Source organism: Phocoena sinus, chromosome 6 (assembly GCF_008692025.1).
Source record: "Phocoena sinus isolate mPhoSin1 chromosome 6, mPhoSin1.pri, whole genome shotgun sequence".
Classification (NCBI taxonomy): domain Eukaryota; kingdom Metazoa; phylum Chordata; class Mammalia; order Artiodactyla; family Phocoenidae; genus Phocoena; species Phocoena sinus.
In genome coordinates, this window is record NC_045768.1 from 48132202 (window position 1) to 48146578 (window position 14377).

At 42.1% G+C, this 14377-nt stretch overlaps 1 protein-coding gene across 6 annotated transcripts in view; it reads left to right on the forward strand.

Annotated features, from left to right (window-relative positions):
• The first annotated feature begins 374 nt into the window (after positions 1–374).
• Positions 375–14377, forward strand: part of CEMIP2 (cell migration inducing hyaluronidase 2) — a 78596-nt gene continuing 64593 nt past the window's right edge. For 2 of the 6 annotated variants that reach the window (XR_004350316.1, XR_004350317.1), the window contains exon 1: positions 1009–1531. The gene's annotated coding sequence lies outside the window, so the exon portion shown is untranslated. Of the gene's footprint in view, positions 471–996; positions 1532–14377 lie in introns of those variants that run through there. The other 4 variants (XM_032634551.1, XM_032634554.1, XM_032634550.1 and 1 more) reach the window with 4 other exon arrangements.

Below are 14377 nucleotides of genomic sequence, written 5' to 3' on the forward strand. Positions count from 1 at the left end.
TCTGTACAGTATTCCCTGAAAGAGCTCCCTAGCGGGAAAACTTCCAATTCCGGATTAAGTGGCGGATGGCGACAGCCTGGATTTGGCAGTCCTGCTGCTGTCACTAGCCCGGGACCTCGTAGGTCTGAGTGATAAAGCCCCGGCCGCGCCCTCAGCGGGAGCCAAGCTTTCCCTCGGTGAGAGCAGCTCCAGCTGTGGTGGCGGCCAGGCTATTCCAGCCCTAGTGTGGGTGTCCATAGAGAGGTACATCGCAGTTGGGGTGGGCGGGGGAGTGGCCTGCAGCGCCACTCCTGCAAGTGGCAGCCACTCCAGAGTGGCGCGGGCAGGGGGCGTGGGGAGACGTAGGTATATTTATTCTGGCGTGAGAGCGGGATGCTGGGACCGCTCTACGCTGCCGGAGGAGCTGTCCTGAGTCGAGAGCTGGCCGTTCTCCCGAAAAGGCTAAGAAACCAGAGCCGGTGATTGGCCAGGTGGGGGCAGCCGTAGTGCGGTGGCCGAACGCACAGAAAAATTTCGGGAGTTGCGGAAGTCCCTTCGGGGATGATGGGGCGCAGTTTGGCTCAGCCAGGAGCGATGAAGGGGCATGTCCAGCTCAGCCGTGAGATGTTGGGGCGCAAAGTCAGGCTCCCCTGGGAGGTGACAGGGGTATAATGTCCAGGTCAGCCTTGGAGTGATGGGGGGGCGCAGTGTCAGGCTCAGCCGGGAAGTGATGAAGGTGCAGAGTCAAGCTCAGCTGGGAGGTTACGGGGGCTCTGGGTTAGGCTCAACCTGGGGTTGATGGGTGCCGCAGCGTGGGGGCGCTGCTTGGGGGGCCTGCTCCGGCAACCGGGCGGTCAGGTGCTGTTCCTGGGCGCCGCAGCGAGAGGCGCTGAGCCCCGACGTTCGCAGCTCGCCCTGAGCTGGGGCAGCGGGAGGACCCCTGCGCGGTCACCGCCTCCTCCGGCCACAGGCTCCTCCTCTCCCCCCGCCTTCTTCGTCTCGCCTGCCCGAGCGCCCAATCAGCAGCCCTCGGCCCAGCAGAGCCGGGTTGCTTGTCTGGGCGGCGGAGGCTGAGCGCGACCCAAGCGAGCCGCGGCGCCCGCCGACCAGGGACAGGCAGGACTCCCGGAACCCCGCTTTGCCCCGCGCGGCCGCCCCCCACTTCATTGTCGCGCGGACGCTTCGGCCCAAGCCGCCCGGGCCACGATTCTCCTCCTCTTCCTCCCGGAGGGGAAGGAACGGAGACGGAGGAGTAGCTGCTCCGGAGAGAGCAAGCCGAGGCCCTTGCCCCTGAGGCTCGGGACTGGAGGAGGAGGAGGAGGCGGAGGCGGAGGGAAGTGCGCGTCATTCCCGGGAGGAGAGTGTTTCACCTCCTGGCAGAGGCTGCGGCTGCCAGTTGCTTAAAAGCGGCAGCGGCGGCAGGCCGGGGCTGGAGGGGCTACCTGGCCATGGAGGGAAGATCCAGATCCTGGGACGCCAGGAGCTCGGCTCTGTCTCTTTGGACTGCTGTGTAGGCACCTGAATTAGCCGACGCTAAGCGGGGGAGGGGAAGGTAAGAAGCAACGGGGTCACCAGCCCCCGCCCCCTCCACTCTGCCTCCCTTGCTGCCCGCTGGGGGCCACTGCCAGGACGCGGACCATGGTCCTCCGCTCCTTCCCGGCTCCTGGCAGTCAGGCATTGGGGCATTTCTATTGAAACGGCAAAATCCTCCCGCCTCCCATAGCACCCCCCCCCCCCCCCCCCCCGCGCGCCGCCTTTCTCCTCTTTGGATTAGGAGTAACAAGACTCCTCCGAGTAAGTCCTGTCCATAAGAAAGGGTCTTTGGGAACCACATCTTGATTTCTTTCTCTCCCTCGCTCTTTTCATTGCTTTTACGGGGAACCAAACAATGGACCTTTGAAAGTCGGTGTGAACAGTCTTAAATTTTCTGGAGAGGGCTGGCTTGGGGGAATAAACCCCACAGGAAGCCGACTACAGTGAAAGGTTGGTGGAATGTGCATTGCAGAGTTTCGGCTTCAGTGAGCGCGCGCGTACGCGTTTGGGGTGATCTTTGTCCCTTTATTACCCTGGGTTGGTGCCCACCCCCCCGTCTCCCACCCCAGTTTCTTTTAGTTAAGGTAAGGCGACTCTTTAAGGTCTCGTGCAGCTTTCTTTAAAGCTGGGGAAAGGCTTAGCACTGGCCCCCACTTCCAGCTTTCCTCTGCAAAGTTGGGAGGTCTTGGCAAAGGAAGGGGGTCCGGCTCTGTGAGGACCCCTAAGTGCTGCGGTTAATGCTGGTTGCTACACCCCTTGTAATAAAACCAAGGTTCTGACGTCCCTGGATGCTGTCTGCTGAGGGTTGATTTGTGTCCCCAGATTTCCCGTGGAGCGGAAGCCGCTCACTTAAATTCTCCGCATTAGGTTAGGAAAACAGACTTTGATATATGTCTCCTTTCATCAGCAGTAAGGGTTAAGGACAGAGTGCTTAATAATTTTAAGAACTTTCATTCCGCACAGGAGCCACTCACTGGCTTGTGTTCACTCCCCTTGTTTCAGTGTGACTGTGATGCGATGTTGCATAATTACGCGTGTTGAGGGTGTGCAGATACTCTCTTCGTGAGCTCTTCCCAGTACAAAGTGAGAAGAATTTAGAGGAAGGGGGATGGAGGGAGGTTTCACCTGAGCTGAGTGAAGACTGAGTCCTCAAAGCAGCCAGGCTTACCTGTTGGAAATGTCTCTGTTTTAAAAGCAAATACATTTAGGTTCTGATGAACCTATGGGCAGGACAGGAATAAAGACGCAGACATAGAGAATGCACTTGAGGACACCGGGAGGGGGAAGGGTAAGCTGGGACGAAGTAAGAGTAGAATTGACATATATACACTACCAAATGTAAAATATCTAGCTAGTGGGAAGCCGTTGCCTCGCACCGGGAGATCAGCTCGGTGCTTTGTGACCACCTAGATGGGTGGGATAGGGAGGTTGGGAGGGAGACGCAAGAGGGAGGGGATATCGGGTTTTTGTATATGCATAGCTGATTCACTTTGTTATAAAGCAGAAACTAACACAGCATTGTAAAGCAATTATACTCCAATAAAGATGTTAAAAAATAAAATAAAAACAAATACATTTAAAATATTTAGCCTTATGGTTCTTTGGTTGTCTAGAAAGGAGCTATTAATGTTTGTTTGACCCTTGAAGGAAACTTGGTATTTTCAGAATTGGTCTGGGCATCATACTTTGGTTGTATCTTTGATTAGCTATGCAGAGGGTTTGCATTTCTGGGCAAAGCAGAAGGTAGTGCACTTCCTCTGTTTAGTAAACATTGGCTAGCACCTTTTGATGCTTTATCCTTTACATTAAAACCATTCCTCTCAATTTTCTGTGTACCTGCACTACAGGATGTGTGTGTGTGTGTGTGTGTGTGTGTGTGTGTGTGTGTGTGTGTGTAACTGGAAGTCTTGTGGTTTTCAGTTCAGTCCACCTGACGCTGGCTTATCTGAATGTGTTTACAGGCCCAGAAAAGTAAGGTTAGAAGTGAACTCTGAGTCATCCCCTGTTTCCCTTTAACAGTCTGTGAATGAGCAAGCAAGGGGAGGACTGGGCACTGTGTGTGTGGACAGGAAAATTGAATCAGTGAATTCTTACATGGTACTTGTTTAGATTTCCTTTGTCACAGCTAATTGAGTAAAAGTCTCTGTTTTTTTTTTAAGGATTATTGGATTTTTTTTCTTTATTAATTTTGGCTGCATTGGGTCTTGGTTGCTGCACGTGGGCTTTCTCTAGTTGCGGCGAGCGGGGTCTCGGCGAGTGGGGGCTATTCTTCGTTATGGTGCGCGGGCTTCTCATTGCGGTGGCTTCTCTTGCTGCGGAGCATGGGCTCTAGGCGCTCAGGCTTCAGTAGTTGCAGAACGCAAGCTCAGTAGTTGTGGCTCGTGGGCTCTAGAGCGCAGGCTCAGTAGTTGTGGCGCACGGCTTAGTTGCTATGCGGCATGTGGGATCTTCCTGGACCAGGGCTCGAACCCTCAGCATTGGCAGGCAGATTCTTAACCACTGCGCCACTAGGGAAGTCCCATGAAGTCTCTTTCCTTGGTTTGGCCTATAACCCCTCAAATTTTCACAAGTCAGGAAACTTTCACAACAGGAAACCAGAATGGGGCAACACCTCATTCATGTTCTAATAGACATAATCAAGCCTGTTCTCAAACAGCTATCTTGGAAATGAAGAGGAAACAAAGCAGAGAGTAAGGTAGTCTTGTGGGCCATTTCTGAATTTGAAAAGTTACTACTTACTAGCTATGTGCCTCTGGGCAAGTTTCTGAAATTGAGAATGATGAACCACATGTCAGAAAGAGAAAATTTAAATTATCATTGTCAAATTAACAGTTTTACTCACATGGGATGCTGTATGTAAATGTGTACCTTGTAAAGTGCTGTAAAATATTTATGAGTATTGCATCATCCACCCACCCACCATCCCTTCAGCTAACAATTATTAATCACCTATTGTGTGTCAGGCTTTCTGGAAGCAATCTGATTGCCCACTCTCTTTGTGGAGTGTTCTTTTTGGTAGGGAGAGGGAGTTGGATGAATTGGTTGAAATTCCAGAGGTCACAAGAAGCAAAGATAGGGACTTCCCTGGGGGTCCAGTGGTTAGCTGCCAGTGCTGGGGGCGCCTGTTCGATCCCTGGTCAGGTAACTAAGGTCCCACATGCCTCGAGGCCAAAAAAAAAAAAAAAAACCCACAAAAAACAAGGAGCAAAGATAACCTGGTGGCTTCCATCTATAAAGAAAGATAAAACAATCTCTGCTGTTGAAGAAATGAGTCTATTCAGGTACAAAAGGAAATGAACAATTAGAAAGCCCAATAAGTGTTTGGAGAATTATGCATAGAATGCTTTAAGAACCCAGAGGAAGATCAGATTGGGAATGGGAGGGGGAAGCAATTTAGTGAAAAGTAAAATTTACTAAATCAGACGTAATAGTAGGGGCTGCAAACTGGTGTTAGACGTACCATTTTGAAATGTAAAGATTGGAGGACTTGAAGTCAGAATTGAGTTTAAAACAAAGCTCTGACAATTGTTAACCATTTGCTTATTGGGCAGATCCCCAAATTCTTCACATATTGTTTCTTCGTCTGTAAAATAACTTTATGGAATTCTTTGAGGATTAATTTTGATTTAATTTGCTGTGTATATGATAAAGTACCATACAAGCTAATGCTGTTTGGTACCTTCAAAATATGTTCTTTTTCAAAGCTGTAAATAGATACAGTTTATAACTTAGTCTGATTGGTCTCAGTCACAGATTTCTATTTTATTGGCCCTTTCCTGAGTGTGCTGAATCCCATCTTGAGTGCAAGTCTTCAGCTGTTGTCATATGGTGAGTCTCACTTGTTCAGGCATCTTCATCTCAGCCATAGGAAATCTTTTCATCGCGTTTGGGTTGTGAACGCTAATTAGAAGGATGGGCTGTCTAGTACAGTACATCAATTGAGAGGGGCTTGTCTGGGTCTGTACTGTAATGTCTGTACTCTCCTCCCTCCCTCCCAAGACAGGCTAGTCCTTCTGTTTGTCTTGATCCTAACAAAATGAATATAGAAAAGGAAAAAGAAAGGACAAGAAAAACTATACATCTACGTTTTTGAGACCATGAAAATCACCCTTAATAGTTTTCTCCATTTGTATAGAGGTGTAATTTTCAACTACACTATTAAAGAAAGGCTGTGCTCTCAATAGCAACAGCTGCTGTCTAGGTGAAACTTGAATCTGTAAGCAGTACTTGCTTTGATATACTTGCCTTAATTCTCTGCTTGAAATGGACTTAAGCTCATCTGACATTTTAATAAATTGCCTTTGATAGAAATCCATACTCAGTATTTAAAACTGCCATGTTAAATGTGACTTTTTGGGGGAAGGGTGATATGACTGTAAATCAGTTCGCAGGACAGTTACACATGCTGAATCTTAGCGTGCAGTTTGAATGGGCCTCAAAAATAATATTAAAATGAGGAAGTTGAGACCCAGAGAGGCTAACTAATTAGGTAAGGTCATGTAGTAAATTAATGGCTGAGCAGGGACAATAACCCCTTTGTCCCTATTTCCAGCCAGCATATTTTTTTCTCCAATATACTCTAATTTGTTACTCTTTGGTTTTGTTAGCAATTTAGTTATTTTAATGTTTTAATATGAAATAATTTGCATTCTGGCTTAGAAATCCACTGCGCCCAAGTTTAAGGCAGACACTGTACCTTCTGTTTTGTTTGGGAGAATCTGGATATGATATGGTGCACAGAGTGGGGTGAAGCTACTTGTAATAAGTTTGTCAGATAAGGAACTAAGCGTAAAAGTAACATTAACTTTACTTGCATTTTCTATGAATAGTCTACTAATTTAAAATATTGTCGAAGTGCACATTTTTTAGAAGAAGCAAGTTCTTCTGAGTAAGAAACATTACTCAGATTTGTGTTGTGAAACATATGATAAAAGCATATTAGAAATAGGTTTGCATGTTCTTTTGTTTTGCCTGTACTTGCTTTGGGAAGCCTTTAATGCTGGTTGTTAGAAACTATGACCAGCAAATATTTTGTTACATTCCCAAGATGTACAAGGCACTGTGCAAGTTGCTGTGAATGATACAAAGATGTGTGAGGCATAGGGTCTTTATTAAAATGTCTCTTTACAAAAAGTGAAACAGACTCAAAGCTGTGTATGACTTCAAACTCAGAATTGCTATCTCCCAGCAAATCAGTCCTTTGATCTAGTAGGCAAATCTGCTCTGAAATTGTTATTATTAGACTAACCAGACTTGTAACAAGATATTTATTTTCATTACATGGTGACACGTGATAAACCTTTCACTTTATTTACTTTATCAGGGCCTCATCTTAGTTTGGACAATAAGTAAAACTTTGGCAACATTCGATAAGATTTTATATTATGAAAAGTTTGCCTGGGAGAGCTTGTGGCGGTCTTAGCTTTAATGTATTTTAAAGGTGACTTTTTTTTTTTTTTTGCGGCACGTGGGCCTCTCACTGTTGTGGCGTCTCCCGTTGCGGTGCACAGGCTCCGGACGCGCAGGCTCAGCGGCCGTGGCTCACGGGCCCAGCCGCTCCACGGCATGTGGGATCTTCCTGGACCAGGGCATGAACTCGTGTCCCCTGCCTCGGCAGGCGGTCTCTCAACTACTGCGCCACCGGGGAAGCCCAGTGTGTTGTCATTTTAGGGGCAGAGTTCAGTGGTAGATTTTAGTTCACACATGCAAAGGAAGATATTAGTAGTAGTCTGATGGTATACATTTGGGTAAGTAAGTTTGGGATTTAATAAAATCAGACTATCACCCCTTTAGACACACCAGCCTAGTGTCTTTGCCTCAACATATATTGTAATTACTTGTTTACCTGTGTCATCGTCTGACACCCACCCCCCCAACGCTAGGCTATGCGCTTCTTGAAGGTGGAGATCATGTATATTTTTTGCACTGCTGGGTCCCAATCATCTAGCAAAATCCTTGTCTCATAAGCAATCCCCAAACCTGAACGCATTCCCTGTTTGGCAAGGCTTTTCTCTTAAATATACTGTATGAAAAATAGACTATGTGTTGTAGGTTAAAATATATATATACATTTGGATTCTGATCCTGCACCTGCCATTAATAGAAACTTTGCTTTGATGTTGGATTGAGTAGCCTGGATCACTTCAGTCTGGGCATCTCATTATTCATCTGGAATATTTCTTAGTTTGAAAGGCATGTCAAAACATACTTGGTATATGTTTCCTACTGTCATTGCATTTTGATGTCTGTATGTCACTGGATCATAAACTTTTGGTACACCTGTACTGATTTATCAAACACATCTCTGTTGTCTTTTCTTTTTTCCCCACCTTTCAACATTCTACCAACATGACTTTCTTGAATTTTTCTTCTGGAAAAGCATCTTAAAGCTTTGTCCCTGGCGCTCGGCAGAGAATGTAGCCCACAGGCAGCTCTGCCCTTTGCTATGACCTTAATTAAATCAGCCTCCCTCAGGTCAGACTTAGGCTTTGGTTCTTTCTTTCGAAGGCCAGCTGCAAGGCTGATGACATGCCTGCGTCTGCCATTGTGTGCCTCTGCACAGCCATCCGTCACTGTCAGCAGGTTGGGAGTCTCTCTGCTGTGTCCTCCCAGCCAGTGGGGAAAAAGGGCGAAGGGGGATGGTCTAAAGACCCTTGAGAGGGAGGGGAGAAAAAAGAACAGCTTTCAGTAGAAAGAATTAAGGAGAAAAAGGAATCTGAGGAATAATAGTCAGAAGAAAGGAAACAAGTGAAGAGCAGAGAACTGGTAGGTAAAATGACCCTCTCCTCTCTCCAGTTTTCCAAGTTGAAGAACAATCATGCTCTAGTTTTGCTTATCCTTTAGTTCTTTACTTCTACCCAGAGGCCTATGTACTTTGCTGTTTTTTAAAAATTTTATTTTTGATTGGGCGAGGAATGTGAGATATTGTTCAGTTGTCACCCTTTCTACCCGCCTTGGTCTGTAGATCTGTATTTTTGCCCCTTTTGTTTCTCTTTTGTTTCCCGGGATAATGTTCTCCAGCCTTTTCGCTCTATCAGCCATCTTGGCTTTAGGGTCAAGCATTGCTTTTCATGGACGGATCTGAAAAAAGACAGGATTAATGAGTATATTTGGTGGCAGAAAAATCAGACATCTGCCTCCTGTACCTTGCATAAGTGAGAGGAGTAAAATAATGAATTAAACTATTTCTTAAAGGTCACTTACTTTAAAGTGGGAAAGTGTTCACTGGGTTTACTTTGGGCATTAGATATTATAAATAAAGACTTTTGATGGACCATATTTTAACAGGAGATTCCAATAGAATTTGCCAAGGATATATACACTTTAGTGAAATTGTAGCTAATTTGCTAATCTGAAATCCTTAAATACAGACCCATGAGCATATATTGTTTCATTGTTTTCCAGGAAAGCACACTCTTAGTATTTGTAGTTAATTTTTGTTTTCCAGGAATTTACTGTTTTCTGACTATAGTTTTATAGCAAAGAGAGTATAGATTAAGTGAAAAGTGAATTTCTAAGCAGGGAAAAAAATGTCTTCTAACTTTAAATAATAATTATTCCAACTCAAATGCTTAGTGGGAAAAAAATTTCTTTCTAGTAAATTTAGTCTTTTTGGGACTATATGTTTGAAATATTCCTTGTGATTTCTCGGTATTGTGATTTAATAGAGTTAGTGTGTATTGAGAGAGTTATTTCCTTTTGAGAGGGAAGATAATGTGAACAATAAATGGTACCAAACTGGGAGTCAGGTGCATATTGGTGTTTATATATAATACTAGGTTAACTTTTGAGTATATCATTCATCATATGTGTCAAAATTGACCAAGTGGAGAAAAGAAGGTGGAAGATTAGAATTAAAGTGTCTCAGTACCTTATCCTTTTACTTCATAGGGAGCTGTTTATGGTTCAGGGTTGGTGCATTCCCCTTCTATTTCTGAACATTGGCCTCAGTGTGATCAGCTTAGTGAAATGAGCAGGAATCAATGCAGGTAAACTAACCCTGCAAAGTGTATTATTTCTTGGGAATGTGCCAGACAGTTGCAGGTGCTAGTGACTCATCCTGATTTGGAGAATTGAAGGACAAAGACAGAAGGGCTATGACAAGTGCTGGGTAATAATGGAGAATGTGTGAATGTGACAGTGTGAAGGCACTGTCCTGTTTAGAAGTCTCAGTATTCATTTCTTTGCCAGTCTGCTTACACAAAACCAAGCAGATCTCTGAATGAAAGTGAACTTATTTTTTTCCCCACCATCTGTCTATTTTCTCTCAAGTAGCTATAGGAATAGACCTAGCATTTATGCTGAATTCCTTTGCAGTCATTGTTGTAGAAAAATGTGTTTTATCTTGTTTGGTCTGGGAATAGAATATGTAATTAAGTATATTCTGCTAAACTATGTATAAGAGAATTCCCCCTCTCCGAAACTCTTTGTTTTATCCTTTGCATTTGAAAATCTTTATATGAGAATATTGATCACACTTAAATATTTGACAGTTTGTGAAATTGAAGATCCTAAAAGTCAACTTCGCTAAGTTTGTTTCTTACTGCATAATTTTGTATGATTGAGTTGTTGAGCTCATTGTTTATCAGCTACAGACATAATCTGAATCTAAAACAAAGCTAGATGAAACATCCTATCTCCTACTCCCCCCGCCCCCCGCCACAAAAAAAACCCAAACCTGAAAATCACCTTGATGTTATTCTCTCTTGTCCTTCACTTAAAAATAGGAGATTGGAAGTTAGAACCATTAATTGAAAGTTCAAGGCCATTAAGAGCTGGTTAAGAATTTTGTTAGGTCATGATTACTAGTAATTATAAACAAAATTATCATTTGTTTTCATGATAATTCGCAAACACCTCTCTTTCCTGGCATAATTTACTTTTATTTTTGCTGTGACTGAGCACACCAGTCAGTGTGTTACAAAGACCTACTAAGATCTTAATAAAAGGAAAAGTTTCCTTAGCCAGGTTTTGGCCAGTTGTACTGAAACTCTCAGAAAGTAGACTAATTTGTAGAGCTGACCTTTAGGTTGGATACTGTTTCAAGAATTATGCCCTTGATCAAAAAAAGATAAACTTGAGGAGATCATGCCAGTTTCTTGACTGTTCCTACACACCTGAATTTTCCATTCAGAAATAAGTTTTTATACCAAGTGTAGGCAGGATTTAAAAGGGCTTAAATGAGTCAAAAGTATTGCATTTTCATTAGGTGTTCAGTATGATGGGGCCAATATGCATGGCATAGCAATGGGCTGTGGGACACCCCTATGTTGGGTTGGAGGGGCTGGATGATTTTGCACTATAGGGCAAGTGTCCTCAACCACTGTGTAAGTGATAAGCACTTGTGGTAGGCAGTTGGCCTTCTGTATTAGTAGCTCAGCAGTAGAAAGAAAATGAAAACTCAACCCTTTTAAAGGGTTCTTAGGAGTTTTGAATTAATTGCCGCTATCTCTGTATTGAGAAGACTTTTGCTTTGATCATAGCATTTATTTGCTGTCAGCGTAACAATATAAAGTGGAATGGAACATCTCCTTTTTCCTAAGTACCTACTGCATTTCATAGTGTGTGGTTAAAACTTACAAATATTGTGAAAAGTTGAGCTTGTCTAGATGGTTTGCTGTTCTGTATCTTTAGAATTTCTATTTGCAGTTGTTAATAATAACTTTTAGTCACCCATTAGATTGCATATTAGCATTTTGTAAAAATTAATGCGTTGACTTTTTTGCTTGAAGTAGTAAATGTTCTCAATTTTTCCCAAATTAGGGTAACTAATATGGAAATTAGACAAATTTCCCAGAGCCTCAAGGATGTTGAAAAAGGAGTAAATGGGAAATTCCAATGTGTGTGTGTGTGTGTGTGTGTGTGTGTGTGTGTGTGTGAGACAGAGAGAGAGAGAGAGAGAGAGAGAGAGAGAGAGAGAGAGAGAGAGGAAAACAGTAAGTTCTAAGTTCAGTAAGCACTTACTGAGTTCCTACTGGGTGTAAGTTCCTGTGAGAATACCAAGAAGAGTAAGGTGTTGTCCCTGCTCTCAAGAGGCTTTTGGTCAACTGCAGGAGATGGACACGTACTTAGGTTAACTGCAACATAAGGCAGAAAGCAAGGTGATTCAATAAGAGTTTTAAACAGAGTACAGGGAAGAACAGGCAGGGAACTTATTTTGGGATCCTGAGAAGCCTTCATGGATGAAATAGCACAGTATTTGAAAACTTTATAGGAGACTATCTTAGTTTTCTTAAAATCATGCCCCTTTTTAATAGGTCAAAAACCAACTATGATCTCCTTTAATGTTGTTGAAATTTCAAAATAAATTACTTTCTGTGATTATTGTAATTTATAATCAAATTAATTAATTGAATACTCTTACCAGCTGTAAGCCCCTCCCACAGTTACTGTTTGAGTTTATACACTCTTTTTATCCAAAAGAAGAATTTTATTTAAAATAACCGCAAATTTTTAAGGTATTTTTTTTTGTGAGGGCAACTGAGAGTTTGACAAAAGTACTAGGTTTTGAACGCTACCTCTTTTTTCAGTATTTGCATATCTTTAAGTTGATATGATTTTTTTCATACTTTTAGTCATTTCTTTCATATTTACTTTAAATTTTGCCTAAATTCCTGGTGCAAATTTTTAATTGCGTGATTTTATTTTCAAATTAATTATTACCAAGCCTTTTGGGCTACTAGGTTTTTAATCATCCAGGAAATAAATACTCACAAGATAATTCTTCTAAGGAACATCTAAGTACCAAAAATTGTGCTCCAAAAGCTTTGTAGAGTGTATTTCCAAATTTGATATGAATGACTTGGGTTATTCCTCATTTTGGATTGTTTGTGTTTAGGGGTTTAGCACAGTCCAAAATAACTTAAAATATATCTTAAAATACTGGTGTGTTCCTTCTGTATACTATGTGATTTCCACTAGAAATACAGCCCTTTTAAAAATGACAGGTGATATAAACAAATTAACAGTATATTAAGTAAAAACTTCCATCTGTAGTAAAAATTTTAAAATGACACCTAATGCTAGCCTTGAATAAAGCTTGAAAGCCAGGGGAAACTCTTCATCCTCTTTCTTCCTCTATTAGGTTTCTCCGTTGTTCTTGGGAACATAAACTAATGTTCAAACTAATGCTACCAGTAGTGACAACCTTATGGACTGAACAGCCTGGGAACCTATCACAGTATTTCATGATATTTCTTTGGTCAATTTCACTCTTCCTTCAAGCAAGTGATTTAAAATTGAATTTAGGACTCTATGTATAATATTGTTTAACTTTTTATACTATTTCATTGACACAAATGCTGTTAAAATAAATACTTGGAATAATTAAAAATAAATAAATAATAAAATTGAATTTAGGAATTGCATTTCTTGGGGATGCTGTATATCTTTTATCTTTATCCCCCATAGTCCCTACCACAATTCTCTAATGACAGTAAGAGCTCGCAATTGCTTATTGAATGAGTGAAATGACAGTTTTTTCCCATGAAAAATTGAAATCTAGTTAGCAATCAATATATTTTAAAGTAATTGATTTATAATACTACTAAAGCAAGCTCTTAAATGTAAAGTGAAATCCTAAAGCAATGTATTTGTGTCTTATTAAAAAATTGTAATAAATTGCGAGGAAAATCTGCATATTATTATTTTCTTGTAAATTTATTCTAACATAGTTTCAATAATGTGTTACTTAGGAAAATAATGATTGTATTTGTTGCTTATGTATTTACATGTTTTTCAGTAAAATAGAGCTAATGGACTCATAATATGTAGAAAAATATATATACAGTTTTGCAGAAGGGTCCTGGGGAAAACATACCATGATTACCATTGATTTATTGGTCATGTGAGTTTGTGGCAGACACCATCTGAATTTTCATGTTAGGATACCATTTTGTGAATGTGAAGACAAATATTTTTCCCAGTGGGATGGTGACTTCATTTAGGCTCTCACTGCCTTTTTTTCTATTGCTTTGGGTACATCTGAAGACATTATCCCCCACAAAAGGGGCCTCCAGGCTGTTAAGTAATAACAACCTTTCTCACCCTGAAACAATAAAGTATCAAGTGATTTCAGCTTCAAACAAAAGATTTCTACTCCCTTTCAGAGGAGATTATAGTCTGATTCCCCTCTCACCCTGGTGAGCCTGGCACTCAAGAGTATCTAGTTTAGTCCTTTCTTCCTTAATAGATGATCATAAAGGGGTCTTTGTCATACTCTCTCATTTGTTCCAGCAGGATGTATCTATTATTTTGGTCGGCTGCTTGACACATACAGCAGTTTCTTCAACAGCACCTTCGATCATGTTGTTCTCCCTTTGTCATAGAGCTTAAGCTTCATCTAAATAATTACCTTTGTTCAGAAATCAAACCCCACAAAGCAAGTGTTTTTGACAGACACACTCTGAGAAAGTTCTTTGCCCCATGTAAAATCAGCATCAATTCCTGATTAGATTCCCTTTCTGTCCCTATTAATTTCCAGGTCGTTTGAGTCCTGGGAACACTTATTTGTGGCTTCTTTAATGGCCACATTTTGTGTTTAATGGATTTGCTGTAATTTAGAGTAGCTTGGAAGTACCCTTTTTTGTTGTTTTGGCAGAAGGTGAGTGGGATTAATTATAAGAGTATTGAATGAAGTCAGGTGACTCTGAGATGCTGCAGTTGTTAAGGAAGGGAAGTAATGAACATCATGTTTCTTATTTATTCACAGTTGCTGCAGTAAGAACATTAAATGGCAGCGCTTCTTTCCCTCCCTCCCTCCCTCCCTCCCTCCTTCCATTCTTTCTCTTTTTCTCCCTCCCTACCTCCTAGCCTTCCTCTCTTTCTTTAACTTGGCAAAGTTACAGAGTAAGGTTTCATTCAAAAC